A 5,695-nucleotide genomic window follows, 5' to 3' on the forward strand; every position below is an offset into this window, starting at 1 on the left:
TATGTCTCTGAATCATTGAATATCTCAAGTTGGAAGGGACCCACAAGGATCATTGAGTCCAACTCATGGATCCACATAGAACTACCTAAAATTTAAACCATATGTCTGAGAACATTGTCCAAAAGAATATTTTGCTGCATCCCAGTTTCAACTGTTATTGCAATAACGTATTTGTTTGCAGCCTACTTTTCATCCACCAGATATGTCTTAGAGATAGAAGAAATCCGGGATTGGTTATAGTTTTAATAAACCAGAGGAATTTTTAATATACACATTTAAAGGATTTCTCTTTCCTCATTTGGTTCTCCCCTTTCCCTGCATTTTTAGTGGCACCCTTTTAAGGGCAATTGGAGAGGACTACATTTTATAATATATATTCTAAGTACAATCAAAATTCCATGGGCATTTTACATGAGAGCATTTCACACTCATCCTGTGCTGCTTCCTGTCCAAATTTATGCATACTTATTTTCACCCCTGCATCACCCATTTTTATGTTGGTGCTATATAAATGTTACACAGACATTTTTGGAGGCTGGCAGGAAACCAGGCTAAGAGACTTACCCATGTTAAAAATACTCTCCACTTTTGTATTTATTTATTTATTATTTAAATTTTTAATTTTATCTTGGGTTAAATCCATGATTTTATTACATATTTAAATCCATTTGCTTCCTTGATCCTACATGAAGTTGCTGTGGCATAGTTAAAGAAGAGGTGTGGGAACAGGAACACAGCTGAGGACAGAAAATACGTTTATTAACACTACTTTCTAGGGACATGTCTGTAAGCCCACTCCTGGGAGTCAGACCCATCTCTTCCCTATTTCTGTATTTTGTTTCTAATCCAGAACTGAGTGAATAAGGGTAGACTGGTAACTGACCGAAATGAGAGGTACAAGGTCAGGCCAAAATCTGACTTTTTAAGTTTATAACATGTCAAGAAATGAGGATGTGAATGTGGTTGCAAAGGGAATAAATCATTTGACAGAGTGGTAGAGAGAACCCACTCATCATCTGTGGAAAGGCAGGCAATCCACAGATCAAGCAGAACAGGCATGCTTACCCTGAAGGATTTATGGTACCTGCTAGACTTTGGCCTGGAGAGGGTAGAACTAGCTCAGGCATCAGAGAAAGGTGTTGATTTTTTTTTTTTTTTTTATATACCATTATTTGTTCTTGTCTCCCAAGGACATCAAGAGAACTATTGCTAGACAATCAGGTAAGGTTTTCAACAGGCAAAAAGACAGATGATGGTTGGAGAGGCCTAATATGGATATTGTTTGCAATAAACTTAAATTAAACCCTAAGAGAATGATAGTTTAGATAAATTCAGACATCCTGGAATGGCCACAGATTCTGACCATTCTCATTGTACACACACATCAAATTTTGATTCATTTCTCATATGGTTAACAAGTGTTTTAAGTACTGTGTAGGTTTTTTAGAGAGGTGAAATGAAAGATGCTTCCAATTTCCTTATTAACCCACTTCAAATTCCTCTGCACTAAATGATAATGCATGCAGTGTTTACAATACCAGAAGGCTCAAAGTGCATGCAAGGAAAGAGATGAGAAAATATACACTGAGTGTTTTGCAAAATGACTCATAAATAAATGATCCTGATTGAATCGTTGTGACTTGAATGTTTAATCCTTCAATCTATTTTCATTTGGGAAAAATTGTTGAGCAAGCCCTGGGTAAGAATATAAAGGCTTCTGTCTAGGGATGCTAAGATTTTTTCACCTCACTTAGACTGTTAAAAAGGTAATTATTTGTTGCAGGTTTGACTGAATCCATTGCATGTGTCTGTTTAGAATTGTCTTTTTACAATTAAAGGAGCCATCCATTTCTAACACCTATGTGACAGTCCCACAAATGATTGCAAGGGAGTGATTCCTGGGCTATGTTTTTGTAAGTGAGATCACACTTCATTTCAAAACTTGCTCAAGTATTCAAGAGAAAAGAAAACAAAATGGATGGATGGATGGATGGAAGGAAGGAAGGAAGGAAGGAAGGAAGGAAGGAAGGAAGGAAGGAAGGAAGGAAGGAAGGGAGGGAGGGAGGGAGGGAGGGAGGGAGGGAGGGAGGAAGGAAAGGATTACATTGTGAGCCTAATTGCTTGTTTTTATTCTTTGAATATCAACAAATGCATTCTGTGTTATCTACAAAACTGCAACATAACAATCAAGCCTTCTTTACTGATATTGCATCATCATGAGCATCCCTTCCATTTTTCTTTGATGTCACTGGTGCAATTCTGTAAGTCATAGATGTACAGTATTGAAACTATCTCTTTCAGTTTCGTTACTGGGTTAGCTCTAGATAGATTCTATGTACATATAACCTGACATGTAGAGATTTGGCCTGCCCATTCAGATGACAAAATGACAATAAGAAGTATGCACATGTTCACACATATGTTAGATACAGAGAGAGGATACAGTAATCTTTGCAGCAAACTAAACTAATTTGTTCGACAATTAATACAAAATTTTAAATCTTAAATCTCTTTTAAATCTTCCAAATTACAGGCCAAATGTCAAGCATGGCCCTACAGCTCTCATCATGTTGGCTTTCAGTTAGCAAGAACCATTGCAATAAACAGCTGAAAATCCTACAGGATAAAATCCTTATCCAGTAGCACCTCCTCAGTCAAGAACTTCCTTACGTACTAAACAGGTTATTGGAAAAATCACTCTTCCATTCTAACGATTGATTCTACCACATTCATCTTCTATTTATTCTCTGAAATAGTGGTGACTTAGCTGAAACCAGTTCTTAGAAGAACTGCATTCTATCCTGCTGTGTGGACCAGATTCCTTAAACAACACAGAACAAATAGCAATCTGCTATAATCTGTAGAAAGTTCTGGACTACACCACAGGGTGGGCATATTAAGCATTTGTCCAGCTTATGAAGACAGTATTATGTGGAACAGGAAATTAAAAATTACAAGCAAAGGACAAAGGATATTTAAGAAAATAAATTAAAAAAAAAAAAAAGATATTTGAAACATATTGAGAGAAAATGAAGTGGAGAAATGTTGCTTGAACTACCATATTTTGTTTAATCTACAGAACGTATTCTCATCCTAAAATAAGCTGCAAAAATGTGTGCATGTGGATGCTCATACACACAAAGTGTGTGCAAAAATACACATCAGCACATACAAGCATTTCACAAATGTAAATATACATGTATATGGAAAGTGAAAGCAAACTGAAAGCCCATCCCCAAGCCATAAAATATCAGAGACATTACATAAAATTAATGATCCATGTTCCAAAACCCTCACACTGCAAAAGGAGTTTTAACGGAATAGGAGTGTCATGATTTCAAGTCAACACAAAATACTGATGTTTGAAAAGTAATTTGAAAAGCCAGCCAGAAGGGGGGGGAGGTGGGGGGGGGGAGAGAGAGAGGGCAGGAGAAGGGGAGGTAGTAGCATCTTTTGAAAACACTTCTATAATGTTTACAGATAGGACATCTGAATACTTTAAAATCTTGAGCATGTTCAGCTTCTCAATAGCTTCTGACAAAAAGGGGTGCAAATAATCATATACAGATAAAAGAAGCAGCAGAGGCGACAGCCAGGTCTAAATCATGTATCTGAGTCAACTCACTCATGGTATGTCACTCACATGCCATCAAAGCCTGTAAACTGTCTTTCCTAATAAAATCAATTCAGCTGAGCTTTTGGGGATGAAGCTTGCTTTACCACCACACTCCATTTTCCAAATTCATTGTCATGATTCAAACCTTCAAGTGAAGGAATTCTGCCAGCAGAGATCTTGGGTGAACTATTCCATAACACCTTTCTGGCTTCGAGACCAGAGGTCTCCTCTTCTGGCTGCTCTTTAGTACAGATGGCCCCAGATGGACAAACAACTCATCTGGAAATAAGTTCCTGGAAGGACTTTACATTTTAAACATTCCAACAGAGAATGCATACATCCTTATGTCTCCTCCTAATCTCTCAATAAACTGTGTCCTGGGCTGCATCAAAAGCAGCATGGCCAGCAGGATGAGGGAGGAGATTCTTCCCCTCTAAACTGTTCTCATGAGACCTCATTGGAAGCACTGCGTTCAGCTCTGGGGCTCCCAGCACAAGAAAGACATGGAAGTATTAGAACGAGTCCAGAGGAGGGTGATGAAGGTGATCAAGATGCTGAAGCACCTCTCCTACGAAGACAGGGTGAGATTGTTCAGGTTGGAGAAGAGAAGGCTCCAGGGAGACATTATAGTGACTTTCCAATACCTAAAGGGGGCTTACAAGAAAGCTGGCGAAGGGACCCTTTCAGGGAGTGTGGTGATAGGACAAGCAGTAATGGTTTTAAACTAAAAGAGGGTAGGTTTAGATAAGTATAGGGAGGAAACTCTTTACCCAGAGGGTGGTGGGGCACAGGAAAAAGTTGCCCACAGAAGCTGTGGATGCCCCATCCCTGGAAGTGTTCAAGGCCAGGTTGGATGGGGCTTTGAGCAACCTGGTCTAGTGGGAAGTGTCCCTGACCGTGGCAGGGGGGTTAGAATTAGATGGCCTTTAAGGTCCCTTCCAACTCAAACCATTCCATGATACTATGATGAAAGAGTAATTGAAGATAGGAAGTCTTGGCAGGAACTGATTCTATGATGGTATGGTGAAAGTACAGTAGAACTGAGTAGTAGATTCACTTTTTATCACAGCCTGTCTGAATGCAGGCAATGCAACTATTCCAGATTCTGTATACTTTCTATATAACTGGGTACAGTGAAGTGACACAATATTCCTTCCACCCAGATAACTATTTTGGCCTGAATATCCAAAAAAAAGATTATCCTTCCATGCTTCTTATTTACATTTCACATTGAGCAGCTATCCTTTCACCTGTGCATATGACTACACTTTCTCACTGCCAGCATGGCCAGAACAAGAAAGAAAATTAAGGTTTCATTGTGATTATGTCGCAACTGGATGCACTGATTCCTGGGACTCCAGAGGCAGTTGGTGCTGCCTCTTCATCAGGGCATCTCACAGTATTACTGTCTAGCTCAATAAGAGGCTTGTATTAAAAACTCTCATTGGTTTAGTGAGCTAGATAAAACCCAGCAATCATTTTTACTGTATAGCTGTTTGGTGCTCCACAAAAGCTGGTTGTAAAAACCTACACAGCTTAGATAACTGGCTATCAGTTTTGACCTTCAGAGGGGAAGTTGTAGAAAACTGTATAAATATTAAAATTAGAGGTGAGGTTGAACTGCAAAGTTCATACCCAGATTTCATATCAAACTTGCCCAACACTTCAGTGCATTGGGAATGACTGATTTGGTTTGGGACCATCTCTAATTAAAAAAATATATGTATCTAATAATCTCATATCATTCCCACTGCTATTTTTGCTATGTACCTTGCTTTAGGTCTCTCTCACTTATTTCAGAAGCCTGAGTCATACATTTGGGCTTTGGAGAATTGAGAGTTACTCTAAGGGTAACTCTAGCTCATAATGAATATATAGTATCCTTAGGAGAGTCCATGCACAAGCTAAGAGAGAAAGAAGAAAAATACAGCTGCAATGAGAATCTACACAAAAGCTGGCAGGCAAAAAATACCACTACAGTGAGCAGCTCTCTCTGTAACTAGCAGACAGAGAAAATGCAACCAAGACGTTCTGGCAGACCAGCAGTAGAAGAAACAATATCTTGAAAGTGGCATCAGT

This window comes from Anas platyrhynchos, chromosome 7, assembly GCF_047663525.1.
Source record: "Anas platyrhynchos isolate ZD024472 breed Pekin duck chromosome 7, IASCAAS_PekinDuck_T2T, whole genome shotgun sequence".
In the NCBI taxonomy this organism is placed as follows: Eukaryota; Metazoa; Chordata; class Aves; order Anseriformes; family Anatidae; genus Anas; species Anas platyrhynchos.